This window comes from Belonocnema kinseyi, chromosome 10 (genome assembly GCF_010883055.1).
Source record: "Belonocnema kinseyi isolate 2016_QV_RU_SX_M_011 chromosome 10, B_treatae_v1, whole genome shotgun sequence".
NCBI lineage: Eukaryota > Metazoa > Arthropoda > Insecta > Hymenoptera > Cynipidae > Belonocnema > Belonocnema kinseyi.
Window position 1 is genome coordinate 94,873,192 of NC_046666.1, and position 13,889 is coordinate 94,887,080.

General features: G+C 37.4%; 1 gene; it reads left to right on the forward strand.

Annotated features, from left to right (window-relative positions):
• The first annotated feature begins 12,456 nt into the window (after nt 1-12,456).
• LOC117182417 lies at nt 12,457-12,619 on the forward strand.
• The last annotated feature ends 1,270 nt before the right edge of the window (nt 12,620-13,889 follow it).

Sequence of the window (13,889 nt, forward strand, 5' to 3'; positions counted from 1 at the left end):
GATCCCGCACAAACAATAAAAACCGAATTTCCATCAAAATACTTAAATATTCGACTACAGAAATAAATTTTCAAACAAAAACATGAATTTTCTACCAAGAAAGATGAATGTTCAGTTAAAAAAGAGAAATTTTCAACCAAAAATGAAATAGTTAATTAAGGAAGTTCCACATTAAACTAAGTAGTTCAATTTTCAGCGAAATACATGAATTTTTAACTAAAAAAGATCCGATTTCAACCCAAAATGGAATAATTATATTTATAGTTTTAAAAAAAGAATTTTCAACAATAATAAATAGCTTTTAAACATAATAGCTAATTTTGAAACTAAATGCCGAGTAGTTCAATTTCCAGTTTAAAAAATTTTTTCACGAAAAAAATTATTATTTTCAACAAAATTGTTAAATTTCTACCCAAAGAAATGACGTTTTTGCTATAGACATAAATATTCGATAACAAAAATAATTTTTGAACCCTGAGAATTAATTTAAAAATACGAATTTTTAACTAAATATTTCAGTTATTAACGAAAAAACAATTTTTCAACAGAATACTTCAACTATTAACGAAACATGTATTATGTTCAACAAAATACATATATTTTTTAACCACAAAAAATTTTTAATCAAAAGAAAAAACGTTTTTGAATTAAAACGATGACAACCAACAAAAATGAATATTTAACACAGCAGTTTCACTTTCAACTTACTAGTTTTATTTTCGATAAAATGCTTGAACTTTTAACTGAAAAAATTAATTTTCAATAATATACGTCAATGTAAGAAACTAATTTTCTACCAATTAAAAACGAATTTTTAATTAAATGGTTAAGGTTCCAAACCAAAAAACAAAGTTTTGGAATTAAAACGATGAAAACAACGAAAAATTAATTTCTTGCAAAGTACTTGCACTTTTAAATACGTATTTGAATTTTGAGCGAAATACATTAACACTTAACTAAAAAATATAAATTTTCAACCAAAATTGAATAATTATATTTTCAGGTGAAAACAAAATTTGTAACGGAAAGAAAAAATAATTTCTAATAATATACTTCTTTATTTGTTTATACTTTCTCCTTTTTACGGTTTTGAGAGTCTTTACATCACCATTACAAGTATTCTTACAAACAAGCCTTATAATATCTTACGAACTATTCGCTTCATACAGTCTTAAATTATTATTCTTATTTCTTAACGCTTGCGACTTTGTCCTAGGCTTTCATTTCCTCTTACCATTATCAATTTCAAATTTTGACTCTAGATCGCAACACCACTTCGTAACTCTCCTTCTTTCGGAGTCATCTTTTGGCTTTTTTTCTACTTTCCTGTGCAACCAGCTCTCTCTCTCTCTCTCTCTCTCTCTCTTAGATCTTCTAGCGTCTTCACTCATTCCTCCTTCTGAAGATTTTAATTCAGAATCTATTTAATTCTCTCTTCTGTACTCTCCCCTTCGCCTTCGACCCCTGTACACCTCACTCACACATGCAACTATGTATCCTGCTCTTACCTACATACTCTACAAATATATTCTTCTTCATTCATACAATACCTGCATGCTATTATACCCTTTTACATTCAGAATCTCACTACACTATTCTATTTGTTCTCATTTTTAATATTTTTTAGGTACTTTGGTTCTCCCTGCCCCTTAATCATTCTATACCAGCTGTTGTACTTTGAATCTGCGATTTTCCCTCAACTTTCCTCAACTTGGCTTGCCTTCATCTCTTCCTCTATTTACTCTCACTCTGTACCCCTCTCATTTATACCACATTCACGCCTCATTTCATATCTCCCCTCCCATTATGAAGGCCCCACGTTACCCCTACTCTATTTGTCCATGACATCGCGAGCACACGCTTGTGCAATTTTACTTCTCTCTTCCCTTCTTAGCTTCTCTTTGAAGTTCCAGGCTCTTTTCATTTGCCTCACCACCTGGGAAACTCCAGCTCACTCCCTAAACCCACCTAAAAAATCTCTCATGCAAACTTTCTGTTCTCTTGCGTTCTTTCCATCCCCAGATTTCCACACCATATCTTAACACTGACCATACTAATACATCAAACATCTACCTTCTCCTCTTCCAGTCATTCTTGAACCTTCATTTATCTATACCCCATACTTGTCCCATTATTTTACTGGTGCATTCAAATTTCTTTCTCCCATGCATCTCGCTTCCTCCTTTAGTTTTAAACCAGATTCCTAAGTAGCAAAACTCATCAACCAACTTTACCACCACGCCATTTATCTTCCATTCGTACTCGAATATACCCTTATTATATCTGAAACACCTCATCTTGGTCTTGTTCACATTTATTGTTAAACCCTTCTCTCTCACATATTCTTCGAATACTCTCGTCAACAAATTCATACCTCTTTCGTCATCCGCTAATAGCATTACGTCATCTGCATATGCTAGTGAATACAGTTTGCAATTTCCTAATGCTGTCCCTCCTTTCCCTTTCATCTTCAACGTCTCCTCTGAATCTTCTAGAAGAATACTAAACAGAAGTAGGCTCGAAGGACAGCCTTGCCTAAGCTCTCTTCCTGTCCAGAATTCCTTACCTTTCTTATCTCCTATCTTCACCCTTATCTTAGTATCCACTAATATTTCTTTTATCATGCATATTAACCCTTCGTCTACTCCTCTCTCTTTCATTGCTGCCCATAAGATCCTCCTGTTAACTGAGTTAAATGCTGCCTTAAAGTCCACAAACAATGCGACTAGCTTCCCTTTCTTCCACCCAAGATTCCTATTGACTAGATAGTTGAGCACGTAGACGTTATCTGTGTTTCCTGTACCTTTTCTAAATTCACCTGTTTTTCTAATGTCCTTCTAAGCTCTTCCGCATGAATTTTATATCACACAGACGTGAGTGTGATACCTTTATATTCCTTCACCTTTTTTCCTTCTTCTTTCTTAATCAACGGTACTACACGCCCTGTCTTCCACTCCTTCGGCCACCTGTGTCCTTTCTATACCTTGTTGCAAATCCTCCACATCCCTTTACTCTATATTCCACTCCTCCTAGGAGCCCCTTGAAGTACTTTGTCCAGACTTTCATTCCTATTTCCTTATATATATATATACCCTTCCGTTCTCCTTTTTCCCTATTTATTACTTCCCATTACCTCTCTTCTTTTATTTTCTTTTATCTTCTCTTATCTATCGCTTCTTTAAGTTATTTTAGCAACTTTTTTCCTCCCCAAATGCCTATTTTCACTTTATTTTCTCTCTTTTCTTTCATCTTCCCCCTGCTGTCCTTTGAGCCACCACATCTCATTGTCGCGATAACCGGAAACTGTTCTGAGCCTATCACGTTGCCCGCATCCATTCTAAACAACAGCCTCCTCATTCTTTCTTCTGCCAGAATGTAATCCATTACGGTGTCCCCTATACCGGTGTACGTATACTCTCCTTTTTTATCTCCTCTTGTATTGCCGTTACTAATGAACCATCTCGCCAATCCCAGTATGTCCAGTAGCCACTCACCCTCCCGATCATTTTCCTTTTGTTTCGATTTTCTTATAAACACTTCGTTTTCTTTATTCCATACTTCTCCCCCTTGTTCCCCGGTCCATGCATTCAAATCTCCTCCTATTAACCAGCCTCTCCTTTTTCTCCTCTACCCATTTCCTTATTGTCCTCCATCCTCCATCTTCTCCTCTTCTTTTGTACACGTATACTACATCCACAATAACTTTTCCTAATTTTATTCTTCTAAACATGGTTCCATCCTTTTTATCTTCTATATGCTCTCTCTTTTCATCCTCTAACACCAGTTCCTTTCTTACCCCTGGCACCATGCGACACATTCCCCTCTCTTTCACGTGCTCCTTTCTTGCTGCTTGCATTTTCTACACATATTCTTTCGCTAATATTCTTTTCAATCACTTCCACTCTTTCACATCCACCCACGTCTCATTCATCATTGTCACATCCCATTTTTGCATTTCTTCCTAAAATCCTTTGTCCTTGTCCTTTGTCACTTTCTATCCTCCCCTGAATTATAAATAAATTTTTAGTAAGAAAATCATTTTACAACCAATTAAAAACAATTTTTCACAGAATGGTTGAAAATCATCGTTCAAAAATTAAGATTCTAGTTTTTAACCGAGCAGTTACATTTTTAGCCAAAAAGATGAAATTACTGCAACGGGTGAATTTTTAAAGCAAAAGAGACGAATTTTTGCCCAAGAAAGCTTTTGACCAAGAAAATCAAAGTACATAATAGAGCATAAAAACTCAGCAAATTCTGAAAGATACAGAAAATCAGGACATTTACTAATAAATCAGGGCATCTGATCACTTTAGACAAAAGCTTTATTACTCGAAGGCCCGATTTTTTCCCGTAAATTTTGATTTTTATATTGTTCTTTATATTTTGGGTCACTCACGTCTCCCGAAAGGATAACTTTTCATGATACTTAACCGATACCGACCGGTGACTCGCGTTTCTTTTGCTTTTTACGACCGGCGAATCACCATACGCTATATCCGCTATATCCACTACATCTAGCTCTAGGGATCGTCGAACGATATACTGAGGAAATTGGAATGGAATTTGGGTTAGATAAATGTGCCAAGGTTTATTTGAAGCGGGGAAAACTTAATGGCATCCTTGAAGATCCTGAGCTCGTTGATAGAAACGCCATACGACACCTTTGCGCTGGAGAGACTTATACATACCTGGGCGTGCCACAGAGCCGCATTCAGGATGTGACATCTATAAAGGATACTCTTCAGATCAGGTACAAACGCCTTATCCAGCAGAGTTGGTCTTTCGAACTGTCGGCGAGGAAAAAAGTACCTGCAACGAACATGCTTGCTGTCCCGGTAGTACGCTATTCATTCGGAGTGGTTCCATGGATGAAGAACGAGCTCAGATCTCTTGATATCGCGACAAGAAAGGTTATGCACAAGAACAAAAGCATGCATCTTAAGTCTTCTGTTCCGCGACTGTACATCTCACGCCGTCCAGTTGCTCGCGGAATATTTAGTCTTGAATGTCTTCATAACAGGATTATTCTGGGTACAGCACACAGAGTCGCTAATGGAAGAGACCCCCTTCTTAAAATTGTCAGGAATCACGAAGAAGTGGGCAAAGGAGCGTTTCTGTACAAAGCAGTGGAGGAGGCTGCCGAAACACTAGGACTTAACTTCAGCATTAGGGGTGAGCAAAGTGCATTAAATCTTATCTATCTCGATTACTCACTCCTGAAAGCCCAGATTAAGAAAGCACAAGAGAAAAACTTCCGTGAACAGCTCCTCGATAAGAGGATGCACGGCATCTTCCACAGAAATGTGGAGGATCAGTCAGTGTCGTGTGAGATCACTTTTTCTTTCCTTAAATCACCTGGATTGAAGTCTGGCACAGAGGGTTTCATTTTGGGCATGGCAAGAGGGTGTCATTTCCACCTTAACATACCGTCGCCTTACTTTGAGCCAAGACATTCTCGATTATAGCTGCAGGACGTGCTATGCACACCTCGAGGATTTAGCTCACATACTATCTAGTTGTCCAACTCATTCGGAACGACCTACATCCAAAGGCACAATGCGGAATTAAGAGTGCTTTATAACCATTTCTGTCACTGTTACGGCATTAACCTTAATATCGCTCCTCTAAATGCTCCTAGGGAAATCGAGTCAATTGTCGAGAATGGAAAGTGCCGTATATACTGGAACTTTATTATTTTGACCATTGTTTCTGTTGCACACTCGAAGCCTGACATGGTTCTTCTTGACTTCGAGAAGCGAACCATGTTCGTTATCGAATTTTCGGCACCAGCTGACAAAAACATCATAACCGAGGAGAATGAAAAGAAAGAGAGGTATCGAGACCTTATAAGGGAGTTGCAACGATTGTACCCGGAATATTCTGTTAATCTAATCGTCCTTATCATCTGCGCTCTGAGAGATGCCAAGCTCTCACTTGCTAATGGCCTAAAAACTATCCCTGCGTGTCAACAATATGCTAAAACACTTCCGTGAAAAATGCAGAAGTTGGTCGTCCTTGGGTTGCTCGGTCTCCTCAGGGTACAAGAAACTTTTGCCAAATCGTCATATTGATTCCGTTACAGAATGTAACCACCTATCTCACGGTCGCGAGACGTGGTTATGGCTGAAATTTTACCGCGATTTCGCTGGGATCGCCGGGAGCGGGTGCTAATCTAGAAAATTGCACCCGCTCTCCGCGAAATCGCGGTAAAATTTCAGCCACAACCACGTCTCACGACCGTGAGATAGGTGGCTACAGTCTGTAAAGGAATCAATACGACGATCCAGCAAAAGCTTCGTGCACCCTAAGAATACGGAGCGACCCAAGGACTACCGCCTTCTGTATTTTTCCCGCAAGTGTTTTAGCATATTGTTGACCCGCAGGGATACTTTTTAGGTGATTAGCAAGTGAGAGCTTCGTACCTCCAAAAGCGCCGATGATAAGGACGATTAGTTTATCATAATATTCCTGGTACAATCGTTGCAACTCCCTTATAAGGTCTCGATACCTTTCTTTCTTTTCATTCTCCTTGGCTATGATGTTTTTGTCAGCTGGTGCCGAAAATTCGATAACGAACATGGTTCGCTTCTCGAAGTCAAGAAGAACCATGTCAGGCTTTGAGTGTGCAACAGAAACAATTGTCAAAAATATAAAGTTCCAGTATATACGGCACTTTCCATTCTCGACAATTGACTCGATTTCCCTAGGAGCATTTAGAGGAGCGATATTAAGGTTAATGCCGTAAGAGTGACAGAAATGGTTATAAAGCACCCTTAATTCCGCATTGTGCCTTTGGATGTAGGTCGTTCTGAATGAGTTGGACAACTAGATAGTATGTGAGCTAAATCCTCGAGGTGTGCATAGCACGTCCTGCAGCTATAATCGAGAATGTCTTGGCTCAAAATAAGGCGACGGTATGTTAAGGTGGAAATGACACCCTCTTGCCATGCCCAAAATGAAACCCTTTGTGCCAGACTTCAATCCAGGTGATTTAAGGAAAGAAAAAGTTATCTCACACGACACTGACTGATCCTTCACATTTCTGTGGAAGATACCGTGCATCCTCTTATCGAGGAGCAGTTAATGAAAGTTTTTCTATTGTGCTTTCTTAATACGCGCTTTCAGGAGTGAGTACTCGGGATAGATAAGATTTGATGCATTTTGCTTACCCCTAATACTGAAGTCAAGTCCGAGTGTTTCAGCAGCCTTCTCCGCTGCTTTGTACAGATGTGCTGTAGCCAGATACATCCTGTTGTGAAGATATTCAAGACTCAATATTCCGCGACCACCTTGACGGCGTGAGATGTACAGTCGCCGAACGGAAGACTTAAGATGCATGCTTTTGTTCATGTGCATAACCTTTCTTGTCCCTGCGTACTCTGAGAAGTCGCCTGGTATCCCAGATTCACCATTCTAGACACCTCGCCCAGGTGCCATTCAGCTTTCAGCACGGGTTTCACACCTCCGCTTGGGGGTTAATTTCTTCGGGACCACCCCTGGATAATTCTCCGCGACTGCCTATTTATTTTTGTAACCATATTCAGCAGAAACCCTTGGTACAGGGACCCTCTATCCGCAACCCGAGGCCGCGTTCGGTGGCTTTGTTATAGGCCCTTCTCTATATATATATATTATTATTAAAAAACATTCCAGTGTTGAAATGTTGTCACAGGCTTATACTGCCCAACATGTCGAAGGCATTTTTGGTTAGATTTGGATTTTTTATTTGACCATTTTTGCACGGGGCTGTCCCGGTATATATCATCAGTCACGGACGCATTTTTATAATGCAATCAAGTGATCTGATGAGATCAGTTTGCCCAGACATATTGAACAAAGCCTGGTTTTACCCCGTCATTGATGGACTGGGTTGCAGTTAAGTACACGATGGGGGGACCTACAGCTTAAGGTGGGTTCCGAACCACCAGAACCTCGGTAAAGGTACATTGAAAAATTTCTAGAGGTACCGGCTCAAGGATCGAACCCCGGACCTCTGAGGTGAAGTCCGAGTGTCTAACCAACTGAGCAACATTATTATTATTATTATTATTATTATTATTATTATTATTATTATTTCTTTGTAAACTGGCTTTCTTGAACGTTACATCACTTTTATTTTGTTATGTAAAACATTATTACATATTTTTTAAACTGAAAGGGTTTTTCATATTTAAGGGTACTTATGGCGACTTTCATATTTAAGTATCTGGACCGACCCAATAAACACCTTTATGTCCTTCACTCATGAAGTTAAAGCTAGTTTATTAGGTCCTAAATATTTAGATTACATTTTTCTATAACTGTGGCTTATGCATAATAAATTAGTCTTTATAAATGTTTCTGTAATTACACGAAAACTCTATGCAAAGTGTTAATTTCAATATGTAAAAGTTATTTGCGAATATAAAAAATGAATATTGTGTAAATTAATATATCAGATATATTTTCCGTTGTAAATTAGCTTTCTTCAACGTTACGTCCCCTTTATTTTGTTATGTAAAACATTTTTACATATTTTGCAAACTCAACATCTTTCTTCATATCTAAGGGTGCTTATTGGGTCTTTTGTATATAAATATATCGAGGTACCCAATAAGTACCTTTATGTCCAGCACTCATCGTAGGTAAAGCGTAGTTTATCGGTCCTCAGTATTAAAATTAAACTTTTCTTTAATTGTGACTTGTAAATAATAAATTAAAGTTTATAAATGTTTCTGCAATTACTTGAAGAGTCTATGAAAAGTGTTAATTTTAATATGTAAAGGTTGCTTGCAGGTATAAAAAATGAATATTGTGTAAATTAATGTCTCTGTTATATTTTCCGTGTTGAATTATTTTTCTTAAACGTTACATAACTTTTGTTGTGTTATGTAAAACATTATTAAATGTTTTTCAAACTAAAAGGGTTTTTTTATATATAAGGGTGCTTATGGGGTATATTATATATAAATATATATCGACTGATCCAATAAACACCTTTATGTCCATCACTCATCAAGTTGAAGCGTAGTTTATCGGTAACTAAGTATTTAAATAAAATTTTCCTTTTACTGTGGCTTATACTTAATAAGTGAGAGTTCATAGGTATTTCTGTAACTACTGGAAAAGACTATGAAAGTTGTGAATTTCAATCTATAAAGATTCCCCACGTGTAAATATGTTCCGGAAAGTGCTCCACGAAAAGTCTACGGAAATTCCAGCTGGTCGAAATTCACGACCATCGCCCCAATAAATTTAGTTTGCACCAAGTGCATAAAATATTTCTTCCTCGAGGAAGTTGAGTTCTAAATGAATCTTGGATGCAATTAACCAACTTTTTCACAACACGTCATTAGAAAATAACCTCCAAGTGCACCAGGTGTAAAAAATACATCTCCCTCGAGGAAGTTAAATTTTAAATGAACCTTGATGGCAAAAAAAATTTTTCTTAAATCACTCGTCATTTTACAATGAACTCCAAGTGCATTAGGTATAAAATATACATCTCCCTCGGTAAAGTTAAATTCTAAATGAACCTTGGAAGCAAAAAAATAATTTTTTTCATGATACGTCATGAAACAATAACATCTAAGTGCACCAGGTGTAAAAAATACCGATTGGGCACAAAGTTTCACGACGTCTTCACGACATCCTTACGACGAAATTACGATAACTTTAAAACATCCTATGTCCATGTCGTTACGGTGTCTTTTCGATATCGTAAATACATCGTCAGATCATAAGGCGCCTTTACGATATCGTAAAGACACCTTAACGACATGGACATAGGATGCCTTCAAATTGACTTAAAGATGACGTTACGATGTCGTAAACACGTCGCCAAATTGTATGCCCACTGGGTACATCTTCCTCGAGGAATTTGAGTTCTAAATTAACTTTGGAGGCAAACAACTAATTTTGTCGGTGACTCGTCAATAGACAATGACCTCCAAGTGCGAGTCATAAAGAAAATTGGTTGGTTGCCTGCAAGGTTCATTTAGAACTCAACTTCCTCGAGGAAGAAATATTTTTGCACCTAGTGCAAACTAAATTTGTTGGAACGACGGTCGTGACCTACCGGAGTCGATCTGGGGTATGATTGATAAATTTTATAGGAACTTCCAGAGTCCATTACCCAGCAAACACGTTCTATAACTGTTCCGAATTAAAAAAGGAACTGTGTTCTTTAACAGTTTTTTCAAGATGGTGACAGAACTGTTCTAGAACAAAGAGATAATAGTGTTCTAGAACACTATGGCAACACTGTGACAGTGTTCTAGAACACTATAACCACCCTCACAGCAATAGGATATACCGGAATATCCCATTTAATCCCATTTATCTCCTAAGTTGTTCCAAGGATATCCTAGGGATAACCTGTCGGATATCCCGCAAAGCTGAAATTTGGATGTCCCAGGGATAAACCCAGGATATCCAGGGACATTCCTAATTGTGACATTTGAATATCCCGTAAACGTCCCTGGGTTACCCTGGATGTCCTGGGGATATCACTGGAATATCTAAATTTCCGCCTTGCGGGATATCCGATGGGTTATCCCTGAGATATCCATGGGAACTGGTCAGTCACAGACGTTCTGCAACATTTGTTCCAAGTTTCTTCTAGCACTGTGCCGTAATAGTTTTATATCTAAGTTATAGAACCCTGTTACAAGTGTGTTCTAGAACAAATTAGGAAAAAAGATTGATAACGGTTCCAGTAATGTTTTGCATAATTGTTCTGGAATTGACCAATCACAGATGTTCTGTAACATTTGCTCCAAGCTTGCTCTAGAACTATGCCGTAATAGTGTATATCGAAGTTCTAGAATCCTGTTACAAATGTGTTCTAGAATAAGTCAAGAACAAAAATTGAGATCTTTTACTGAACATTTCTAACACTAACGTTCTAGCGTTCATGTTTTAACACTAATAATGAATCACAGACGACATTATGATTTTCTGTATTATGATTATTAACTTTATTATTGTTATTGTGCCGTCCAAATGTTACTCCGACGTTCTGTGAAAAACTATCACATTGAATTTCTTAAACTAAATAATAAAATAACTATTTTCATAACCAATAACGGGAAGACAGAATTTCACTAACGTAATGTCTTTTCTAAATAAAATTTATTTCAAAAGAAGCGACGCAGTTTTGTAATTACAATTGAAGAATACTAATATGCTTCATCATAACGCAGATAAATATATATAAAAGAATTAATACGTTTATTAATAATTAAATTATATTAATATCAACAAAAATATATTTTTTTATCCAAGATCATAGAATAACATATTGGCACACATTAAGAGCACGTGCACTGAGTTATAAGTAACTAAGTATGAAAATTCAGAGGGAAAATAAATGGATCACATCTTCACGATATATTATGACGTAGGCATGACGTCCTTTGTCCGTGCTGTTAAGGCATATTTGCGACACAATACTAGAAGTTATAATTTTAACGTACGATGTAGCTTTGTCAGTCTTTGTAAGGACAGATTGCTTTGCTTTCCATGGAAATCCGAACATAAGGTATTTTTTAATATTTTCAAATTGTTTTTACACATTCAAAATAATTTGACTAAAAAGTACGCTGAAAAAAAAAGTTATTTGGAGTTTAAGAAACATTTTTGTAAAATATCGAAAACTACCCTTGGCAATGTAGATCTATCTAGTCCAATTATCATCTATACATTTTCGACTGACTAGCTATCAACTTTTTTTAAAAAGCACGTATAAAGAAAGTGCCAAAAGTTATCTCGCAACCACAATACTTTAAGTGATAATTGAAACATATGATGTAGCATTTTCAGTGTTTCTAAGGACTTAATGTTTTGTTTTTCACCGAAATCCGAACGAAATTATGGGGAATTTTTCGATATTTTTTAATTACTTCTACACATTTAAAATAATTTGGCTAAAGTCTGCGTTGAATAAAAAGTAATAAAGAAAAAGAAAAATTCAAAAATACATTAAAGTACCGAGAAATAATGGAGTTTTCACGAAACACAATTTTGACATGTTGCCTCCAATATTTTTCTCTAATTGGCTACTAATTTCATCCATTAATAACATAAATGACAATTTATGTTAACATAACCTTGAGATATCCTAAAAATATTAATATTCTTTGAAATATTTATCAACATTTTCAGTGAAAACTGTTACTTTAACCTCGAATTATAAAACAATTTTTTACCTTCTTTGAAGTCTTGTGATCTTTTATTAAAAATAACTATTTCCGGTGTAGATGACTGAAATAACCTAAAATTGTGCAAAAGTTGTGAATCTTCTTCAAAATATAATATGCAAAAAATTCAAAATAGCAATATCTGATGAAAAACATTGACTTAATCCAATCCTTCATGGAGACTTGATCGAATTCTGATATCGTACATTATTTACTATTATGCATTATGTTAAAAAAATAATAATTTCATCCTAGCTTCAATAAATAAGTTCGCATACTTACCTGGCGTGAAGCCTACCGTGATCAATAAGGCGGTGCCTCCAGGACGAGGCTCTTCCATTGCACTACGGTCGGGCTGACCCTTGCGAATATCACTAATGTGGACATTTCGGGCGTATACTTTCTGTTAGCTGGAACTGCGTGCACGTTGCCCCATATCGAAATATATCCATGGGGATATCAAAATTTCCGCCTCAGAGGATATTCCGAATATTTGTCCCTGGAATAAACCGGAACATAAATGGAGTTGAATCAAATATTTCGGGATATCATATTGCTGGAAGAAGTACATATTATTATTTATTATTATTAATATTCTGGTTTGAGACCGTCACAGCCCCTGACGCTTGGCTGATGACGTTGCGTCCATAATTAGCTTTAGGCTTGGCTCCAAAGCCCTCTCTATAAGGAGAGGACCACAACCACGCGGTTAGCTGATATTTAAGACTCGTTGATGCAGTAACTTCCTGTGAGTATTACATGTTTTCCCGCAATCGCAAGGCAGTGATAGAAAATATGAGCGGAAGTTTCATTATCCTTTCCGCACAGACGACAGAGGGGACTTTCTTCAAGCTCTATCTTATGTCTGTGATACCGCAAGTTTCCATGTCCTATAAACATTTCTCTTAGGACTTTGACTTCATTCCTCCCGAGCTTAAGTATTTCTTTCGCTCGATGAGGGTTTAGCTTTGAGCCCAAGAGTGTTTTAGCCTGTCTGCAGCCAGAGACCAAATCCCACTCATTCTGATGTTCCTCGGTCAGCCAACTGTTAATATCTTCAGTGACTAACCTACTAGAAATGCCTAAAACTGGCTCAGGTCGAGTAAAATTTTCCTTTGCTGCTAGTTTTGCTAGCCTGTCTGATATCGCATTGCCCCTAATGCCACTGTGTCCAGGGATTCATAGCAGAGTGACTCGGTTTTCTGTCGCTAGCTTATTCAGTGCCTCAAAGTACCCCCATAATAGTAGCGACGTGGTCGTTATTCCATTCAGAGACATGATAGGCGCACTGGAGCAAGGCCATAATCTGAGATTGTAGAACTGTTGCGTAGGACCCCATCGCAATTGTTAAGCCCATCCTGTTCCTTCTACGATATACACCATATTCAGAGTTCTCCTTGTTCCTGGAGCCATCTGTAAACCAGTTGTCTTCATCACTTGACAGATGTGCCTCACAGTTAGCCCATTCCTCTTTCGTGAATAGGCTAACTCGGTACTTCTTGTCGAAGAGGTAGCGACATGTGGACATTTTGTCCCTGAGTATAACTATCGAGATACTGCTATCGGTTACCATACTTAATCTCCAGGCCGCCTTCGCAGCCACGGCCTTCATGGTGAGATGGAAGGGCTTCAAACCTATTAATGCCCACAGGGTCATCGTGGGTGTCGACTTCGAGACACCAGTGATACCTCTCAAAATCAGTCCCC